Genomic DNA, 22,605 nt, shown 5'->3' on the forward strand with positions numbered 1-22,605 from the left:
TTTTTTTTTTTTTTAAGACATAGAACCCAGGACCACCACCCACAATGAGGTGGCCCTTTCCAATCAATCACTAATTATGAGAATACCCTACAGGTTTGTATACAGCCTGCGCTCACACAGGCATTTCCTCAATTGAGGTACCTTCCTCTGAGGTGACTTCAGCTTGTGTCAAGTTGACATAAAGCCATCCAGTATAACTGACCTCTTGTCAACTTGATACACAAACATGTCACTGTTAAGCCATACTTTTTCATTCCTGTCCATCCCCAAGATCACACATTACTATAGACAACATAAAATATTTTATAAACGTAAAAAGTCCCATAGTCTTACAAATTCAAATACTTAAAAGTTCACAGTCTTTTTTTTTTTTTTTTAAGAATTCAAGGTCTATTTTAAAACCCAAGTCTAAACTGTGGACTCTTATAAAGTGAAAAATAAGTTAAATACTTCAGAATGGAGAACAAGGGTGCAGACAAGGCAAAACTGAAGTGGAAACAGTTTAATCACTAATTACCCACGTCTGGGATCCACTTACAACCTTCTGGGCTCCTCCAAAGGGACTGGGTCATTTTTCTGGCCCCGCCCTCTGCTACATATTCAGAATATTTTCTAGACTCGGGCCAGCTTCACTCCGTGGCTTCCGTTCTTGATGGTCCTCTCATGGCACTGGTGTCTCCAAAATCCTGGGATTTCCTGGTACAACTGGGCTGCACTTTGACCAGTAGCCTCTCTTGGGCTCTCTTCACAGTGCCAAGCTTCAGCTTCTCTCCATTACCCCTTCTATCCTGGGGCTTCAGATGCTGCTGAGGTTGTACCTTCACCAATGACCTCAGCCGACCTCTTCATGCCCTCAGTACAGTTCCATCTTGGACACTCTTACACATGACCAAGTTTGGCCGCCAGCGTAAGGGCCACCTCTGGAGCACAGCTTCTGCGTGCTAACTGAGGAAATACTTCCCAGCAGATTTCACCTCAGTAATGCTGGTCTTCTTTTTAAAATAGGGTTTCTCTGTGTAGCCCTGGGTGTTCTGGAGCTCACTCTATAGGCCAGGGTGGCCTTAAACTCAGAGGTCCGCCTGCCTCTGCCTCCAGACTGCTGGAATTAAAGGGATTTGCCACCAACTCCCAGCTTCTGGTCTCTTCTCCCCACCCCCACCCCCACCCCCCCCACCCCCACCCCCCCGGAGCTGAGGACTGAACCCAGGGCCTTGCATTTGCTAGGCAAGCGCTCTACCACTGAACCAAATCCCCAACCCCTTCTGGTCTCTTCTTAATCACAGCTCCTATCTCAGTTCCAGCTGACCAGCGTCCCAACAAGACAAAGCTTTTACTTTAGTGGTTCTGGTCTCTCATTAACCACTGTTCATTTTTCAGCTCCAGCTGATCAGACACTGCACCGTTTTGTTTTGTTTTTCACACAATAGGTATGGTAGAGTCGTTGCTTTCTTCTGAAACACCCCAGGCCTCCACTCTCTGCATTGCTTTTGTCTTCTCTTTCAAGCCCTCACAGAACAGCCCACTGAGCACTCAGCACTCAATGGCTCTTCTAGTTCTTCCAAAATCCTCCTCCAAACATCACAGTCAGGTCCATCACAGCAATACCCCACTCCTGGTACCGATCTCTGTCTTTGTTAGAGTTTCTATTTTGGTGATGGAACACCATGCCCAAAGTAACTTGGAGAGGAAAGGATTTATTCGGCTTATACTTCCATATCACTGTTCATCACTGAGGCAGATCAGGACAGGAACTAAAGCAGGGCAGACCTGAGCTGAATCAGAGGCCATGGAGAGGTATTATTTACTGGTTTGTTCTTTGTGGCTTGCTCAGTCTGCTTTCTTACAGAACTCAGGACCACTGTCTCAGAGATGGCCCCACCCACAATGGGTTGGGCCCTCCCTCATCAATCACTAATTAAGAAAGCCCTCTACTTACTGATCTGTGAATGTATGTGGAGTGAGGAGGACTCCTCCAGGGCCTGGCTACCATCAAGGAGAGCAGGCCTGAACACCAGCCCTGGGGCCTGGTAACTGTCAGAGAGGGAGCCAGGGCCAGGGAAACCAAGATGCAGGGCCAGAAGCCAGCTTTCCAATAAAAGTGGTGAATGTTTTAGCAAATGTAGAATCCTGGAAATTGCTTAGGAAAAAAACCCAACCTTGGGCCTAGCCAGCTTGGCTAATGACAGGGGAGCTCCTGGCTCCTGGACATGTGTGAATGATGGCTACTGGGCCAAGGTGGATGCAGTGTAGGCCCTGCTAGGCCTCTTCAGGGGAGCTATGTGATGACTTCACATTTGCGCCCCTCCTCAGCCACGGCCTGGGGGGTGGTCCAGTCTCAGCTGACTTTGCTCTGTGACAGCTGAGCCCTTTCCTTTCATTAGTGTGCCTTATTCTTTTCCCCAGCCAACCTCCGACATGTCCTCTCATGACAGAAGCCATTTGTCAGCAGGATTACCTCCATGCTAGGGCCCAGCCTGGGCTTGAGTCTGTATTCAAACCACAGCCCTCCTGGGGCACTGACTACCTGGCTTGGTTAGTCTCAGGCAGAGCTTGCTTACTCTCTGGGAGCCTAGTCTATCTGTCTTCTCCCATGCAGGGCTCTGGGCAGAGAGATTAGTGCACAGACTCCCGACTGCCACCAAACCGCAGCTTGGGACCCTGCAGCCTCTGTGGTGTTAAATGTTGCCTCACTCCTAGGGATGCTTGCTGTTGGCTGAGTGGACCAACTTCTCTCATCTACTTTCTTTGTGTCTTCTGATCTGTAGGAGCCTCTTCCCAGGACATGGTCCCCACAGAGGATGCTGGTCTGTGTGATTACAGATAGGCACTGTTTGAGGCTGTTCAGGTGGTAAGAGTGAGGAACGCACAGGAAAGGCAGAGTCAAGGGTGTTCTGTGTGCTAACTCACCAGGCAGATGACTTTGGTTGTAGGCAGCTGTGGCTAGTGCAAGGCCACAAGTTCTGGGAGTCCCCCATTCTATTAGCTCTGTAGACCCAGGGTCAGCCCAGGAAAGAGGGCTTGGGCATGATGAATAAACCCCAACTGGTCTTGAAGAGAGCATTGAGAGGTGGCCAAGGTCCAGTCACTACCCACTGGCTCTCTTGCAGATACACAGGATATCTTCTGTCCGTGCTGGCCCCAGGCAAAGCAGGGTCACCCTGGCAGCCCCCAGCCCAGTGTGGGGGAGGAACTGAGGCTAGAGGAGCCAGTCACACCCAAAATGAAAACCACATGCTGGGCCTGGCTCTCCCTCAAGCCACAGGCCCACAGCTCCCTCTCCCTCTCTTTTGCTCCCCAGCCGCTCCTCTAGGGTGCAGCGTGTGGGGAGCCTGGAAACAGAGGACATCAACAGGAGAGCTCAAGAGACAAATGTAGCTTCCCGATGGCTGCCAGGCCCTCAGCCTTCTACCTCATCCAAGCTGAGGGTCCCCAGTTGTCCCTTTCTCTAAGGACCTAAAATTTGTTGTGGGAGATGCCCATGTAGGGCTGCTGGGTGGGGCACAGTAAGGGGCCCTGGCAAGAATCTGTGGGTGGAGCATTGGGGTGAGTGAGGACAGTCATTCGAGAAAGGCCTGGTGCTGGCAAAGATGGGTCAACCAACACCAGATGGCTTGTGCCCCCACCCCCCCAGCTACTTCACCCTGTCTGAGGCCACTGTCCGAGCATGGTTGCTGGATTGCTCTGATCCGGCCTCAGGATGATAGGGCCCAAGGACTGGGCTCCTGACTCAGGATCTCCAGTTTCAGTACACACTGAGGCACCATGCTTCAAGACCCAGCCCTGGAACAACAAGGGCTGCCACTTGTCAAATGAGAAACAGGCTCACAGGCATGGCCTTGGCACCGCTACTCAGGCCCAGCTGAAGTGCCAGCACGCAGTCAGATGTGCTCAGGCTTACCCGGTAGACATCCTGCATGCAGGTGTATATAGTATGGCCTCTTCCCTGGGACCTCATCCAGGAGTGCCTGTCCACCCATAGCCAGTCTACTATCCACAGGCCCCAGAGACCACACCCAGAGCCCATCTTGGGTGGGATTGAGCAAGAAATACAGTGCTGGGTGGGCAAGTCTCCTGCCTCAGCCCAGCGATTAGCCAGGCCTCCCCTAGGGTCAACACACACACACACACACACACACACACACACACACCATACACACACACCACATACACCACACACACCACACACAAACACACACAAACACACCACATACACAATACCACAACACACACACACACACTCACAGAGCACACACCACCGCACCCCCCACCACTCTCGAACACACAGGAAACAAGCCCAACCCACATGTGCACCCCATTAAGACCGCAGGTAGGCCCCAGGGAAGCTACAAGAAGACAGTAAATTCAATAAGGCAGCTGTACACACAGCTAATCTCCAGAAACAAACCCCTTTCAGATTCAAGTACTTCCATCCAGAGAGGCCAGGGGGAAAGGTAGCATTTGTGACAGTGATGGAAACTCTAAACCGGGAACAGATGCAGCATGCCAGAGCTATAGGGGATGTCTGGGCAGGGCTGCTGTGGGACACAGGTCCCAGTGCTGAAAGGGAGCTTTGCTTATGTGCTACAGGGATACACTGCTTATAATGAGACGATACCCAGCAACACACCTTCACTCAAAGCAAACGCATTGTTCTGACGACAACAACCAAGATTTCCTCTAGAGCTAAGTAAATTCACTATAAGGTTACTATAGAAAAATAAACAAGAGGTGATTAGGTATGGGCTTCCCTTCCGGAAGGCTTCATGTTCATATGGTAAGGGCTGTGGGGGTGAGAGGGTCACTCGGTGATAGAGCAGTGTCTGGCGCACATAAGGCATGAGCTGGATCCTTAGCACTGAGCGAGCTGCTTCTCCTGCCAAGTAAGGACACACAGTACCCGCCACTGTCCTAAGAGTGAGGTGGAGCATGTGTGGATGCCTTGGCTGGGGACTAACACTGGAAAACAACTCACTACTTATAAACAAGCCACTCTCCGTATTCAGTTAGAGCACGTCTCCTGGGAAGATGTAAAGCAATGTCTATTCGATTTACGTAAGGGGGGCTTGACAGACTAAAGCGAGCGTTCTCTCCAGACCCAGCTTTAGCTCAGTGAGTCGGTGAGTTCATTAGGGGTTACACACAAGGGCTTGAGTGACTTTTGGGTGTCTGCAGTTATTTACAGTAGCAGTTAATTAAAATCAATTACAGTAGAAATTAGCAATTGGGAGGGGCTTTGTGAGGGTCACGTAGCCCTATGGTTTCATGAGCCTCCCCATCTCTTTGTTGGGGTTTCTATTGCTACAATAAAACATCATGGCCAAAAACCCACGTGGAAAGGAAAAGGTTTATTTCCCACACTTCCACGTCTCAGGAAATCAGGGCAGAAACCTGGAGGCAGGAACTGAAGCGGAGGTTTACTGCTTACTGTCTTGCTCAGTCTGGTTTATCATAGCTCCGAGTACCACCAGCCCAGAGGTGGCACCATAGTGAGCTGGGTCCTCCCGCATCACAATAAAATGCATCACGGGCCCATCTGGTAGGGGCATTTTCTCAATTGAGGTTTCCTCTTCTCAAATGACAGTGGCTTGTGTCGAGGTGACATGACTAGCCAGCACATCCTCCTCCTACAAGGGAATGGTAGCCGACTGATCTCGTGATCCCAGTGCCGGCGATCAGAGCTTCCCGGTAGGGGTGGTCCATCCTTAGGAAACATCCACCGTGCATGACAGCACAGACTGAGACGCATGCTCATACCACAGCAGAAGCAGCTGCTCATGGGTACGGAGTCTCCTCTTGAGGTGACTGTGTTTATGTGTGGTGACACGCTGCTGAGTTGCTCCCCATGAAGGGGTGACTTTTATGCTACTGAATGACATGTCAAAACTTAAGAAATGTCTTAAGAAAAAGGCCACGTTGTTGCCCCTCAAATTTGATGCCGCCGTGGAAACCATACAAGAGAGGCAGGTACAGCCCATCTAGCATTGCAGGGCCCAGGCCACCCTGTTCAAAGAGTGAGCTCAGGGTGAGGGGCTGGGTTTTCCCCACTCTTGGAAGGAGCACTCTTTGCAGGAGATGCCTAATCACCAATATAGGCTTCAGAGCCAAGCCCAGCACCCCCAGAGACCCAGACCTAGTCCAGACATCCTGGCTGAGGACAGTGACCCTGTGGTCCCAGCTTAAACGAGAGAGCATCTCTGGCTGAGCCCTGGGCATTTAGATGAGCACAGGCTCTGTCCTACGTTGGGGGTCTGAGAGTCCCTGGTACCTCACCACAACAGCAGTCATGAAGCCGGGACTAAGGCCCTTCTGAGAAGAGGTGCCCTATTGTACCTCACCCCACGGAAGGCTGTGGCTAGAGGCTAGTCATACCTGGCCTGTAGCACCACAGGCCTGGGTTCCTCACTGGAAAACTGGGAGTGGACAGAGGTGGAGGTCAGCGTTGTGCGGATGGGGACTAGCAGACTCAGAAGGGGCAGCCAGAGGAAAGCGCATTCCCACACAGTTAGCTCATGGTTTACACATCCCAGCAGGCTGATAAGGTCACAGAAGGGGAGAAGCTCAGAGCTGGAAGCATCATTGAGATGATGAGCCAAGACTTGCCCAAGCCAGAACTCTGGGGGCCTTTGGGGTCGTCCAACTCTGGCAGCCTAGGCTACTAGTTCTGAGCTGGTCTCCTAGCACTACCCCTGACCCCATCACGGTCCTCCATGGTAGGGCCTTCCCCAGCTCAGCCTTTGTCTCCCCCAGAACCTTTCCTGAGACCCAGTGCTCAGACCACACTCAGGAAATCTATGTAGGGCTTTTTACTTAACTCCACCCCCCTAAGAAGTGTTTATGTGTGACAGCCAAAGAGCACTGTGGATACAGATTTAGGAGTTGAACCATTTTTTCCTCAGGACAGAACTATGGTGGCTTCAAGGCCAGGCTATTGCTAACCGCAGTAAGTCTCGTTGGTGACTTGTTCCATCGCATTGAGATACTAAAACCGCCTGTCTGCCCTCCATGACAGAGCCCAACAGTTTCTCGACACTGTCTTTCTCGCCGCACCCACACTGCAGGACACCTAGTGTTGCTGCCTATCCCTATCACCCGCCTGTCACCACCCTCCCACCCAACACTTGTTTAATTGTCTTTTAACGCCATCTCTGCCGTTCCTGGGCTTTCAAGACTCCAGGCTTTGCTGAGGCCTCGGCAGTCTGGGTGTGTTGATAGCAAACCCTGAACCATAGTGGTTTCCAGAATGCCTGGGGTCCTGAAATGAACTCCACACCACCCAGCGACTGGAGTCTACTTGACACTTTTTTTTTAATTTTAAAGATTTCAAAATTATGCATGTATGTGTGATCAGTGTGGGTATGTGTATGTGAGTGTGGATTCTCACGGAGGACAGAAAAGAGCATCTGATAGCTTGGAGCTGGAGTTACAGGCATTTGTAAGCTACCTAACATGGGCTCTGGGGTTCAAATTCCAGTCTGTCCCAGGAGCAGCAAGTGTTCTTAACCACAAGGCATCTCCCCGGCACACATACTTTTTTGAAAAGAATGAGTTTAGTTTTTATTTATGTGTGCATGAGTGTGCCCATGGAAACCAAAGAGATTGTTGGATTTCCTAGAGCTGGAGTTATAGGAAGTTGTGAGAGCCACACAAGTGTGGGTGCTGGGTCTTCTGGAAAAACATCAAATGCTCCTAACCCCTGAGCCATTTCTCTAACCCCGTCACTTGACACCTCTTGTACATAGTTTACCAGTGACAGTGTACAGCCGTCATACATGGTTATGGACCATGGTGAAGGAGCAAACATGGGAAAAGGAACAGAGACGCTCACTGATCTTCCTCCCACTTGCCATCACCTGCTCATCCATGGGATCCCAGGTGACACTGTCCAGAAGCCACTGTCCTTCTCTAGGAGGACATCACATCCTCCCAAGGATGCCTGTCTGTGTGACCTGCACTGAGTTGATGCTTCTTCTCGTGCTGAATCTACATCTTGTCTTTCTTCTCTAGAGAGGACCACATTTAACTGTCCTGAAATAGTGGCCGCCTCTCACATGGGGAAACATTGTTGTCCCCAGCAGTCAGGTGATGTCCTGACCACAAGGCTAACAGAGAGGTTGGGGGTACTTCTGTGACCTTGCTGTAGACAGCATGGTCTGGCTGCCTTCCTGTCTCCAGTGCCCATCACCACCACCACCAAGAGGTGCCCGTGGGCATTTTTACAACCGTGGTAATCATCCTGCTGGGAACCACATCCTGGGGCTGGAGAAAGGAAGCTGAGCAACTGTGGACCAGAGCAGCCATGATGGGGGAGCAGTTGGCTTTGCCTTTTGGGCCTGGCCTGGGTGAGCAGCTTGTAGCAGCATCTCAGCTCTCTGTTCTCTACACCATCCATGTGGTCGCTGGAGCATCACTGCAGATTTCCTTGCTTGTCAAACCGGGATGATCTGGGAGGGAATTTCAACGGAGGAAATGCTTTCATCGGATTAATCTCTGGTCAACTTTGTGAGGCATTTTCTGCATTAGTGACTGATGCAGCAAGGGACCAGCCAACTGCGGATAGGCAAGTGTACAGAAGCAAGGTGATCCAGTTGTGGAGAGCAAGCCAGTAGGCAGTATTCTTCCATGGTTCTGCTCCAGTTCCTGCCTCCAGCTTCCTGTTTCTTCCCTGACTTCCCCAAATGAAGGACTGTAAGCTCTAAGACGCAATAAGCCCTTTCCTCCCCAGTTGCTTTTGGTTATGATAGTCATCACAACAAAAAATAATACAGGACAGTACTTATCGGTAGAAGGAATATACACTTAAAAAATCTTATATCTTCATATTGACTTTATTTTTTTTCTTGAGATGTGGTCTCATGATATATCTCTGACTTGCCTGGAACTCACTATGTTGACCAGGCTAGACTTAAACTCAGATTTGAAACACAAGTGCTGGGATTAAAGGTATATTGACCAATTTTTTAATTAAAATTTTTTATTACATTTTAATTAATGGGGGTGAAGCATTCTCCTCTTTCACTGTGTGGATCCCAAGGATTAAAGTCATGTCTTCAGCCTTGGTAGCAAGTGTTTTTACATACTAATCCATGTCTGGGGGCTTTAAGTTTGAATTTTTATATAAAGTAATCATTATCACCAAAAATTATTCTACATGCTTTTTTCTGTTTATGTCATTGGTTTTCTTACCTTACTGCACTTGTACAAGGTCTAAGAAAACATCGGACATCGGCGACAGTGGTAGATGCTACTGTCTTGGCCACTGAAGGGTACACAGCTGCCTCAGAGTTTTTGTCACGTGACACACACCCCAGAAGAAAGTGAAAAAGGAGTGAAGGTTTATTTTGACTTACACTTGAAGGAGTTTAAGTCCAGGTTTGCTCCAGCGGGATAGAGCCTTGCATCTCATAGTAGCCAGGAAAGAGGGAGAGGTACAGAAAGGGCCCTGGGCAAGGTGCTTCCCCAGTGACCCACTTCCTCAGCAGGACCCAGCTTCTTACAATTCTGGACCATGAGCTGCAAGCCAACTCTTTAATACATGTACCTGTGAGGGACATTTTATACACACATAAACCATGACAGGAACCTCGGGTTTGTTGTTGACATTGTTAATTTTGTTAATAATAATAATGGGCACCTGGTCAAACTTACCTTTGTCTTGTCTCTCTGAGGTTTCTGAGATTCTCTTTAGTGAAGCGATCTGAGTTGGCCGCAAAGCCTGTCCTGGTTGACAAGGTCTCCTGGACAAGCTACACAAGTTACTGGTTTTAGTTTGGTTGTTTCGCGTCTTCATCTAGAGGTGATGCCTGTCTGGTTTTCTGGTTTTCTGGTTTTCTCCACGGAGAGTTTCTGTATTAAGTGACACTGGATTCATGAGTTGAGTTGCAGATTTTCCATCTTCTCATGCATTGGAAGGGCTGGAGTGATTCCCGGCTGACTCCTTCCAGCTCCGAGCCAGACCCGGGCCAGCGTGAGCATCTCTGCTTCTCCCGAGCTTCCCAGGACTGATCACTTCTGAGCGCCTTTCCAGCTTTGTGTATTCCTCTAATTGTGTTTTTCTCATTCAGTAACTCTGGTCATTTGAATCCACCGAGGATCACCTGTGTGCTGCAGGCCCCCTAAAAGCTTCAAGTTCTGACATCGTGACCCCTTCTGGAGGCTTCCCTCTTCATGAGTCCCATCTTATCCCTGATCGTTTGTGGTTCTAAATGTCAACAATTAGCACTGAATCGCGATGGTCATCCCTCACTGGGGACTTTCTGGCACGGACAACTGATTTCAGGAGGAATCACATAGCCTCTTCTCTACCCCACTGCTTTCTTTTTACCCTCAGAATCCTCTAATTCCGTGATGGGGCTCACTATGTAGAGATCCACCTACCTCTGTCTCTTCGGTGCTGGGATAAAGGTGAGCCCCTCCACACCCAGCTCCATTTATTTTCTCACGATGCATATAGCATCCTTTCTCTGCATCCACTGCAGAACACCCAGTGCTGGGCTCTGCCTGTCCATTTCTATGGCTTTCTAGTGGCCCCGCACGTCCAGATTGGAGTTCAGGCTTTAGACAAATGGTAGCTACATCATTTCTGAGTGCTTAAAGGCTGGGGACAGTTTTAGTTACTTTAAAACGTGCTGGATTATACGACCATTGAAACCAAACCACTTTCAGTTCACTCACCGTGCACTTGAAGACTTGTCTCCTCTGTGAGGATGTGAGCTCTAATGTGTTATACACAGTCTGTCTCTCTGTCCGTCTCTCTGTTGCCACCCTGCCCTTGGCATCCCCGTTCCTTGCTGACCCTGCACCGTGTCATGGCGACTCCTGTTAGGGTCGGTGCTCACGTCAGCACAGCTCACTGGTGGCCAGGCTTAGATTCTTGCTCTGTTCGCCCTCCTTGGCTTGTGCCCACTGGGCTGGCTACTCTTTTGTTTTTGCTGGATCTGGCATAGGGAGAGCATGTGTAGAGATTCTTCTCTGTGCTCAGTGGTGACATATCTGGGCTGGTGTGGGATGCCTGAACCCTAGATGACATGCTACTGTCTGCAAGGAACTTCCGAGGCTGCAGCTCACCCTGTTGGCAAGGGCAAGCATTTCTCCTGTATTCTGGAAGGCCTGGGAGGGGAGTATAGTATTCTTTGAAGTGGCCCAGGCTCCCCAGGGGCACTTCCCCATCTCTCATCTTTTCATGGATTCCCCGGGTTTTTCAGTGGGGAAATGGCAACCTCTGTACATGCCTTCACCATGTAATGGAAGATGTGGAAAGTCCTGGTGCATTAGAAATATATAGTGCCCTGTGCTCCCAGATGGGGAAAGCTGAAGCCCAGAGAGGCAAAGTCACCTTCTTGGGGACACACAGCCATATGTGAAGAAGCTGAAATCTTCTCATCTCTCTGACCTCTGAGAGAGGGCATTGAGGAAGGGCTTAGAAACAAAACAAAACAAAACAAAACAAAACAAAGCAAAGCAAAACAAAACAAAACTGCCCCTTTCTCAACAAGTGCTGAATACCCTGTTGGGTGTACTTAATGGTTCACAGAAAAAAACCTGGGGAAGGAGGTGGGTGGAGCTGAGAGAAAACCTCCAGTGACTGTGATTCCTTAGGGGCCAAGGTTGGGATGCCAGTCAGAGTGGGGGCAAAGGAAGGTCACCCTTTCCGTAGCTGCCCTGTGAGACTGGCAAACAGAATGTAAGCAGCTTCACAAGGAGCTGCCCCTCAGCCTCCACCAGGCCCTGCAGACGGCTGGACCAGCAGAGGAGGCAGCATTGGTCAGGAACCACACCATACATTCTCTGTCAGGTGGTATCATATGGTGAGCATCTCTTTCTCTGAATCATCGGGGGTAAACTGTATTGTTCACACCCTTTAAAACATCCTTTTCCAGGTATGGTGGCACACACCTGAGAGGAAGAGGCAGGTGGATGATCTCTGTGAGTTCCAGGCCAGCAAAAGCTTCACAGAGACCCCGTGTCAGTAAAAATAAAGTCAAATAAACATCTTTCGAGCATTCCTAGAAGGAAGGGGAGCCAGATGCTGCCCAGGCTTAGCAGCTGCAGGGAACACCCTGGGTTTGACCCAGGTCAAGACTTTGTCCCCTCTGCCTCAGGCATCCTTCCATCTTTCCATTCTGGACAAACAAAGGCCTGGTTGGAGGTGCTGTCCCCAGCACTGCTTCAGGGCTAACCTGGGACCGGGATATGGTCCCTCTCCACTAAGGAAGTGGACTTAGGCCAGAGCTTGAATGTGAGGCATCCATGGGAGCCCTGAGGGGCAGAGGGCCCTGGAGAATGGTGAAGGCCCCCAAGCTGAATCCAGGAGGGCAGACATGGGCCTTTCCAATATCTCAGGGCAAGAGACAACCTGGTCATCCTGGCCTGCACTGTCAGGAGTTTGCAAGGGGCTAGCAACTGATCCAGTTGCTTCTAGGGAAAGAAAGACACGAACAGAGAAGTGCTTTAGCGTGATTCGCACACCATCAGCCCTGTTCCGGGACAGAATGAGGAATAAGCAGCCGGAAAATGAGGGTAAGAGCGAAAGCCTTGGAGATAGGAGATGGCGCGCAGCACGGGCTGCAGCTGTACTGCACTCAGAGACTGCTAGCTAAGTGGGAGTCGGGGGGATCCTCCCCACAGCCCCGAATCCCAAGCCAGAGTGTGGGCAGGAGCCTGCTGTAGGGCTGGGGCTTTGCCAGGCGGTTGGCCTGGTGTTTTTCCTTCCACGGCTCTGGCCCCAGGCCTGGTGAGCATTATGCTGACCCATATTTCCACTGCGCAGGGTGGAAAGTAGGACAGCAGTGTGGCTGGAGCCAGGGTGGTGGGAGTCAGGCGGAGGTGGGAGGCCAGATGCAGCAGCTCAGAATTTCCAGGCTGGGAAGTGGTTCCTGAGGCAGGGAGTGCCCTTCCCCGGGCCTCCTGGCTTCTCTGGGTCAGGGAAGGGGCTGAGCCTGAGGAGCTAGGGAGGGCATGTGTCTGGTTCTCTACACACCGCCCCTCACTCTGCATTTTGAGGGCCTTGACTGGTCTCGGGGACAGAACAACTGGTTCTTCCACTCTTCCCTACTGAGTGTCCCTGCTTCCTCCCCTGGGACTTGGAGGGTAGGCCCCCTTAGAGGTAGACCCCAACATGGCCTGAACACTGAGGACTTAGGAGATACCCCTGATCTCAAGGCCACAGAGTAGGGGCTACAGAGACCTCACGTATGGGTAGAGTGGATTTGGCTCTTCTGACACTTGGAGTTTTATACCCACATGCCTCTCTGGAAGGACTGCAAAAGTTAGCAACAGTTTTTACATTCTGATTCTGAGGACGCAAGGATGGAAGGAAGAAAAGGGAAAGGCTGCCCCACCTCCTCCAAGTACGGTCTTGTGTGCAGCTCGGGCTTTGAACTTGTGATCCTTGACCTCGGCCTCTTAAATGCTGAGATTATAGGAGAGCTCAGCAAGTCGCTGAGATTTGCTTATGGATAGTGTTTAAATCTGTGGATCACGATGTTTATTACCATTTTAGTAATAATTTGGTGAAAGGAGATGTCGTTCTGTTTGTTAGGTCTTTTCAAATTCTAAAGATAGTTTGTAGCTTTGGTTTTTTACTATAAAAGTTTGCACCATTTTGGTTAAATTCACTTTTAAATATGATTTTTTTTTTCAGAGCTGGGGACTGAACCCAGGGCCTTGCGCTTGCTAGGCAAGCGCTCTACCACTGAGCTAAATCCCCAACCCCTTAAATATGATTCTTTTTCATGTAAATAGGTTTTTACAATTTTATTTTCATGCTATCCATTGCTGGTATACAGAAATCCAACTGAACCTTTAATATTGGCCTTGTATTTGCCACCTCGCTGAACCCACCAGTTCTAATATTCTGTATAGTTTTGTGTCGTGCAAACCACACCCATTCAACAAAGCAATTAACAATCACTTCCTGCCAGGGCCTTGGAACTTCCCAGTTTCAGGCTTTGCCCTGACTTACAGCTTAAGTCGTGAGTTCCCCCATTGGGAGCAGACCTTACATCCGTCGGGAAAGCAGTAGGTTTTAGTCACGACAGCAGTGCCACCACTGTGCCAGCGGGCGCGTCTCACCTGGCATGTGGGTATCTTACCACACAGGGAGCATAGCTGATCAGGACAGTTGGTGAGGATTCTCCCCAGCAGCCTTCATAGCACTGCCCCGAGCCGTGAAAGTTGGGCAGTAAAGAGGGAGCTTTCAGTTTAGTCTCAGATCTATTTCACGTCCTGCGACCCAATTGTCTGGTATCTCCAGCAATAGGGTCTTAACACCTAGTTCTGGTAGACAACCAGGAGCAATGGCAGTAGTCTTTAAGGTTTGTGGGGCCCCCGGCCAACAATTCAAAGAGAGGCAACTGAGGTCTGTTGCTGAGATTTTTACCCAACAACCTTACGACTCCTACGCTTGCCCCTTCTATTCATGTAAGATGCTTGTGTTCATACTCCTTCCTTGCTATCTGTACTGCTCTTCCAGATGTTCTGACAAATCTGTGAGACACTCAAGCATCACCATGACACAACAGACCATTCTACAAATCTCCGAAGGGCCGTCCATTCCAAATAAGTACCATTTGGTCTCGAGCAGCTAAAGGAGGGCTTAAAAGGAACTGTTAACAGCATCCAGTACAACATGGAAAGATATCACTTCTATCATATCTTTTTGTTAAAGGAGCAATATTGGGGATGGAGGCATGGGTGGGAGTCACTATCCCTCCCTCCATGATCCACAGACATTTTACCTGAGCCATCAGCCTCCTCAGCCTCGAGTAAGGCAGCTGCTAAGGCTCTGTTGTAGTCTCCCACCCTGACGATCTTGGAAAGGATGCTTCAGTTGCCTAGCTTGGCTCAGGTCAAGTGACCCTGGGTTAGCCTGGCATGCCTGGTGCTGCAGTTGGAAACCCAGTACTGATAGGCTCTGGGGCAGCATTGTGGAGCGTACCTTTCTATTGGCCACATATAGGTTCTGCAAAGACCCCAGGCTGGGCAACCAGTCTCCACCACCAGAGTAGTCTATATCATCTACTCCGAGGGGATAACTTGCCACCCCTAGGTTAAGCTTAATGTTTTTCATCTGCATTGTGTTCTTACATGTGTTTTGTGAAGAAAAGTATATTCTGCTACTCAGTCTGGTTCTTCCATTTCTTTTTCCCATCATGCTGCTGGCTTTTCCTCATCTCATTTTAGTTCTCTGGACACCTTAGGGCAGCTGTTATAGAGCTTTTGTATAGCTAGTTCATCTGCAGGTCTTTTTTATTGACAGTTTCTATTTATTTTCCCCCTGGAGTGTACAACGCTTTCCTAGTTATGGTGGGTACTATGATTTTTTTGTTGTTGTTAAAATTTGAAATTTGAGACTAATACTGCCAGGACCCTGATGATCAGCTTCTCCCCGAGGTCAGCCATTTTTATCACTGGTCTGTTCCACTCATTTGTCATAGGTCGTTTCTGGGCCAAGGACCAGCTTGACGTGCAAACTTGCCTGCTCAGGCCTTTTCAGAGTCTGCACTTTTCCCAGTCTGTGTGGTACCTGTAGAGTTAAAAAGTCTGAGCTTACTTCAGGGACTTGAAATCCCACAGTCCCCACCCTGGAAATCTCCACCCCCAAGATGCCCTCTATAAAACCTGCCTCTCGATCAGTTCTTTGCTGTTTCTTGCTGGAGCAGAGGCAGCCACCCTCCTGTGTTCTCCCCGATAAATCTCTCGTGTGAGGTTTGCTGTGCAGTGTGTCTGTGTGGGATTCCTTGGCTCCTGACCGCCAGGAGACCGTTGCCCTCAGTCGCCCTCAGAGCCGTTACGCTTGTAGTATCACTTTTTAACCTTCCCTCGCATATGCGGTTCCCCGCGAATAACTTAATAGTTGATGTCTGAGCTTCCGAAGGAGGAGAGAGAATGATGAATGGGAATGGGGAGAAGACGACCTCAATCCTTTAAAGCTCCTGGAAGTTAGCAGCTGGAATGGCAGGGTTGATTAGTTAATTCATGCTGCTCTGACCCAATTGCCAGACACAGACGAGGGAAGTTTATTTTGGCTTCCACGTTCAGGGCAGAGCAGTTGATCACGGTGGGGACGGCGTGGCGGAAATGCACCCTTAGAGCAGGAGCGTGCGGTGGAGACACCTCATCCAATGGACAGGAGAGCCCAGATCATAACCTTCAAGGCCCGTCCTTAGCAGCCCACCTCAGGGTGAGGCCCCACAACCTCTTAACAGCCCCACTCAAGTGTTCGAACACAGAACCTCTGGAAGGAATTTCACCCTCAAAGCATAACAGGCTCGCAACAATTAGAGCAGAGCAATGACCAGCCACTGACCTCCATGAACATCCGTGATCACAGCCTTGGGTAGGAAGACAGAGTCCTGGTGGCCACATAGCATCTGCAGGTTGTGTGCAAACCACACCAGGATTGGACCTGTACTTGCCCGGAGGTGGGGAATGGGCAGCTGCTCATATGGGAAGCAACTGCGATTCTTGTTTAAGCCTCTTCTGGAAGTTGCGGCCTTCAGTAGACGTCACTGTTCCAACGCAGTCACACCAGCCAGACTCTCCAGTAGAACTGTTGCCGTGTTAGAGTCAGCTTCCTGCCCATTCTCTGCGCCTCCTCCCAGGGCCTCCAGTCTTGCCTCTTTTGGGTACTATTTCTTTGTTCACGAGACTTTGAGTCTCCCTTAGTTTCAGTCTAAACAATTCCCTTTAGTCTTTCCCTTGAGGTGGCTTTACTAAGGAGAAATTCTGGATTATTGTGGAATGACAGCCTTTTCTTTTCTTTTCTTTTCTTTTTATTAACTTGAGTATTTCTTATATACATTTCGGTTTCCGGGCAAACATCCCCCTCCCCCTCCCCTTTCTTATCGGTGTTCCCCTCCCCATCCTCCCCCCATTGCCGCCCTCCCCCCAACAATCTAGTTCACTGGGGGTTCAGTCTTAGCAGGACCCAGGGCTTCCCCTTCCACTGGTGCTCTTACTAGGATATTCATTGCTACCTATGAGGTCAGAGTCCAGGGTCAGTCCATGTATAGTCTTTAGGTAGTGGCTTAGTCCCTGGAAGCTCTGGTTGCTTGGCATTGTTGTACATATGGGGTCTCGAGCCCCTTCAAGCTCTTCCAGTTCTTTCTCTGATTCCTTCAACGGGGGTCCCGTTCTCAGTTCAGTGGTTTGCTGCTGGCATTCGCCTCTGTGTTTGCTGTATTCTGGCTAATGACAGCCTTTTCTAGAGCTATTGACTTTTTTTAATTGTTGATGTTGTTCCTTTGTCCACCCCACCGCCTTATATGGTTTCTGGTGAAGGCGAAGTATTAATTCTAATGGAGTAACCCTTGCCTCTGATGCTTTGGTTTTCTTTTGCCGATCAGGGACTCTGGCTTGGGAATACTTAGCTGTGACTGGGACGGTCTTTTTGCGTGTTCCATACCTAGAACCAGTTGAGCTTCTTGGATGTGTACATTACTTTTCATCATCCGTTGTGGCAAATTTCAGCTGTTACTTTTTTTCCACATAATTTTTCTCTTGCGAATGAAAATTCCTGAAAAGGAACCGTGTCTGGCTCTGAACGAGAACTCCCCTGGAAGTAGCCGGTGTCTGCAGAGGCTGACGGGCCAGCTAGAATCTCAGTGCTGTGGAGAGGTTGGGATTTGGTAGGCTCAGAAGTTAATTACTTTATCTTGGGCTAGTTTTAGCCTTCTGGAACACTCTGTTTCTGAACTAATAACCCATGATCTTAGAACTAACATCTTGTGATAATTAAGGAAAATCTCCTAGAACCTTTAGCTTAGCAAGACACCAGCTTCCACTGAGAACCCAACAATGCCACCTGATGGGTCTGTATGTGACACAGTTGCCCAGTGTTGTTGTACCTACCTCTCCGGTGTACCCACCAATGTCTTTTAAAGATGCCTTGGTTTATGATAATTCTGTGTTCTGTAAAAGTATAAAAACCCTGTGGACTACTCCCACATCGGAACATGGAATTTGGGGTAACCTAAATCTGTGTTTCGGGGGCCAGGGTCATTCAAAATGGCTCCAGTATACACTGTTTGTTATTCCCTTAAGACAAGAGCTGTGGCTTCTACACAGACACTCTGCGTCTCCTCTTCTCCCCGTGAGACTCCAGTTACGCAATTGTTTGTGTTTGATGGTTCCCTGCAAGACTCCAGCGTTTGTTTAGTTTCTGTTATCCTGTTTTCTTTCCCAGGCTGGATAATCTCAACCGAGGTACTCCTTTTATGGGCTTTTTAATTCCATTTTTCCAGCTCTCCTGTCGAGCTCCTGTAATGGGAAGTACGCTTATCACACCTTTCAACCTCAAGGCTTGTGTCGTCCTGAATTGTCTACCATTCGCTGGTATCACTCCTTGGTGCGGTTCTGCTCTCACACTTGATCAGACATGGCTTCCTCTGTGGGGTGCAGCCGGTTTGTAGCAGGATGCTGTGACGTTGTCCAGTTGGACCTGTAGCTTGTTATGGAGAAGAGCCTGGTTTGGAATTCACGCTAATCCTGCTTCTGCCTCCCAAGTGCTGGGACTGGAAGTGTGAGCAACCATGGCTGGCTCTTAGCTCTCTGAGCATGCTTATGACTGTTAAAGTCTTTAACTAGTGTCTCCGAGGCCTGTGCTTCCTCGGTAAGTTTCTATAGCTGCTTTCTTTCTTACTCTCTGTGTATGGGCTACACTTCCTTCTGCCTTTGCATGTTTTGTACATTTTTGTTGGAACCTGAACAACTGAGAGAGTATAATTGGACAGCTCTGGAAATTAGATTCTTCCCCTCTTCATGGGTTATTGTTTGTTGAGGTTTCCTTAGTGACTTTTCTGGCTTAAGTCTGAAATATTGGTATTTGTTGCCATGTAGGGCCATAAAGTCTTTTCCTGGTTAGCTCAGTGGTTAGTGAACTACTGGACTGAAGATGCCTGGAACCAGTTAATCTTCCAGCTGTGTGGTTCTATCTATGTTAGGACATGATAGAAACACTCACAGAAGGCACATCATAAGGGCATTAGCCCTCATTTCCTGCTTGCAGAACCTGAAGGTCAGTCAGAGGTGGCAATCAGGGGCCTTGTCAGGCCTTGCCTGAGCATTGGCATCCCCCGGGCTCTTGGACTATATGGCCTTCTAGGTTCCTAGAAATATGCCAGGAGCTCTCAACGTCCCTGTGCACTTCCAACCTCTGAGCTTTTCATTCTCAGTATTTTGGCCTCCATCTTTGGTCAACAGCCTTAATCATTACCTGCAGTTGTTTCCAACAGAAATCTCTAGGGAAAGGCTCAGACCCAAGTCGTCTAAAGACAGTTTCCCAAGTGTCTAGGAAGCTACCAGAAGGGGACATCAAGATGACTTTCTGGGAATGACGCTTTGAGAAGCCCCAGCCCCATGCTGTCCCAGGCCTCAGCTTCCAGGCTGGTTTTCCTATCATTGAAGGGAAAGTTTGGATCTGAGATAGCTAAAAGTTTACCATCTTCCCTAATTTTTTGACAAAATAACTTCCCACTTACTGTTGCAAGCTTTTGGTTAACTTCCAGAGTACCCAAAACCCTGTCCAGACATTTCTTCCTTTTTAAAAAAAATTTTGTGAAACTCTGTAGTCTTGGCTACCCTGGAGCTAGGTTTGTAGAACAGGCTGACCTAGAACTCACAGAGATTCACCTGCCTTGGTCTACTAAGTGTCAAGTCCAAAGTAAACACCAATTCCCCAAACTCCGAAAAGGCTGTCCAAATATCCAGAAATGAGTTCAACATGGACCAGCAGTTAGACAAACGCCAACATTCCATGTGAGCCTGTGAAACTGATTCCCTTCTACACAAAGGAGTAATTCCCCTCACCTTTGGCAGAGGGACACAGGGCTACTTGTGGCACCCATCCACATATCCAAAGCACATGCTGGCTTTCAGGCCCTCCCGGTATCACAAGTACGAGGTACACATTTCAAAGTCCATGAGCAGCCTGCTTTCTCCTCTACCCTAAATGCCCTCCAGCTCACAGGCTTCCCTCCCCTCCCTACAGCAACTCATCTTCCTTATAACCCTGCTCTCTGCTCTCTGCTCTCTCTCTCTCTCTCTCTCTCTCTCTCTCTCTCTCTCTCTCTCTCTCTCCTCTGTCTACAACAAAAGCCTTCCTCTTAACCATACCGTTGTGTGGTCATGTCTTCACTTTAGACACCACACTCTGGTCCTGTCCAATTATCTTTGTCTGTTTCCTTGTTGTTTTGATGGAGAGAGAACTCCCCCCATTTTTGCTGAAGTCCTGGCACCTTACCTCCATTGTGAAGAGACACCATGGCAAGCCTTACTAGAAATGGCCAGGACTCTTTTATTTTCTACTATGGGGGAATCTCATGAGAAGAATTTTGTGGAATGGTTCTCTCTTTTCACCTTCACATGGCTTTAGGGATTGAACGTATGTCGTTAGTCTTTAAACAGCCATTTCACTGCCCAGAGTCACATTTAAAGGAGGCCAACTGTTGCACCATAGAAGGGGACAGTCTGCCTTAGAGCCACACGGCACTGACAGGTCTCCTGATCTGTCACGTGCAGGCATGGCCTGGTCTCCTATCCATGTCTTGTAGAGACCTGCTGTGCTGACTGGGGAGGACACATGTTCAGCGCTCCCTCTGGGGCTGCATAGTTGTGGTGCCCACACTCATGCATGGAGGGCAGCTGCAAGCAGCCCCCCTTACATGATCTCAGAAACTAAAGGATGTGGATGGGGTGGGTGCTTGGGTGCTGGGGCTTGTTGGCTCTCACTTTCTTCCTGGGTGTTTTCTAAGAAAGCTAAGGCCACGAGCTGAACCCAGGGCTTGCTCACTGGATAGAGTTCAGGCCCTGAGTCAGAGGTGCTATTTGAAATCTGACCTAGAATAGTGACATGGGAGACAGGAAAAGAGGGAGGGAGAACAGGAAGGAGGAAGGCAGCAATGCCCTGTGGGACAAGTTCCTGAGCTGCTTGGGCCAGCCGCCAACTCTGCAGCCCAGCTAACTGCATAGCTCTAGAAGTTGTACCCAGAAGCCTCATCCAGAGTCTGCCTTCAGCCTACTCATGCCTCTGTGAGCATGTAACATCCTGCAGCAAAACTTAGGCTGCTCACAAGGCTGGGCTGGATTTCCCTCTCTGCAGGAGGTGGAAAATAAAATGGGCTGAAGGGCTAGTATGGGTGAGAAGATGCTCCTCTGGGCTGGGCTGGCTGCAGAGCCTTCCCGGAAACCTCGAGCCAGCTTGGAAGGGCCCTCTCTAGGTAGAGGGACTGCAAGCAGAGGGAACAGTGCTGGGAATGTTCAGTGCCCAGTAGAAAGGGGAAGGGGGAGCTTGAGAGAGCCAGTCTGGCGGCCCCATTCTGGGGATACTGCCCAGGGGTGGATGCAGCCTCTAGAGAGCATTATATAGAGAGCACGCATCACGGGGCCAGGCTGGAGCCAATGAGCAGCGAGCGTGAGTCTGTGGACCTGGCATGCTTGGTATCTGAGGGTTTTTCATTCACAGCTGGGGCACCTGGCAGGCAGGCTTGCCCGAAGCCTGTGTGCACTGCAGGAGACAGCCATTCTGTGGGTGGGGATCCCAAGCACACGTGGCCTGGGAGCATGTCTCTTCCCAGGTCAGGCCTAGGGGCCTGTGCCACACCTAAGGAGGAGTCTAGGCCCTGAAAGGACCATTGTTACACCATGGCAAAGTCCTCCCCATGTCCCATCATGTCCATGAAAATTCTCAGGGATTTTCATTTTTAGGGGACACTGCTACCGCTAAAGGAATTTCTTGCCTGGCTATCATCCTGCCCAGCCCTCCTTGGGCAGCCCCGACTTGGCAGCTGCAGCTCTGCTTGGAAGAGACTGGCGTTGGCTCGTTCTCGTTGCCAAACCAGTGGATACCCACGTCTCAAAGACTTCATGGGCTTGAGGCTGAGAGAGAAGCTTCCTGATACCCCGGGCTGGGGCTGTTGACTACTACCTTGTCGTGTGGAATGGAGTGAGCCTTAGGGTTTCCGCTGAGCATAGGGCAGGGGGTGGACTGAAGTTATTCACAGTGTATCTTCTTCCTAGGAGCCTAAGCTCTGGTGGATGGAGACTGGCCTGGCTAGCTCTAGGTACACATCTGTGACTGCTCTAAGGACTGCATCCACACAGCACAATCAGCACTGGCCCCTGCATCCCTTCTCCAGAAACACCGTGAGTGTCCTGGTCCTCGCAGCCCCTCTCCAGCAACACTGTGTGCAACCCGGTCCTGTGGCTCTGGAACTCTAGTCAGATGTGAGAAGCCTGGATCCTGTGACAAGCATGACCCATAGCTGGTCCCGGAACACAAGACAAGTTAGGGGGAAAAAGGCCTCTGAACGAAAGGTCGGCGTTTGTGTGGAGTGGTAACGATCCTTGAGGGTCCACAAGGTCAACAGAAGAGCATCTGTCTATGCCTGTTGTCTGTTGAGGGACAGTGGGATTTTTCGAGCGGCCCTAGGACACCTTTGTCTGAAAAGGAGAAGAAAGTCCTTGTTCTGATGTCTACTCAGGCTTAATTGACCTCACGGCTTCATTCTGCATCAGTTGGATGGGCTGTACTAGGTACGGCGGTCCCACCATCTTCTCTCTGGCCAGACAGGGTGGAAGTTGGTCCTGCTGACAAGTCACATCACATCT

At 49.7% G+C, this 22,605-nt stretch overlaps 1 protein-coding gene across 2 annotated transcripts in view; it reads left to right on the top strand.

The window, feature by feature from the left end:
* Spon2 (spondin 2) overlaps positions 1–22,605 on the top strand; it is a 29,441-nt gene continuing 6,836 nt past the window's right edge. The window contains exon 1 of one of the 2 annotated variants that reach the window (XM_017599063.3): positions 1–22,530. The gene's annotated coding sequence lies outside the window, so the exon portion shown is untranslated. The remainder of the gene's footprint in view (positions 22,531–22,605) is intronic. The other variant, XM_017599062.3, reaches the window with a different exon arrangement.

This window comes from Rattus norvegicus, chromosome 14 (assembly GCF_036323735.1).
Source record: "Rattus norvegicus strain BN/NHsdMcwi chromosome 14, GRCr8, whole genome shotgun sequence".
Lineage (NCBI taxonomy): Eukaryota > Metazoa > Chordata > Mammalia > Rodentia > Muridae > Rattus > Rattus norvegicus.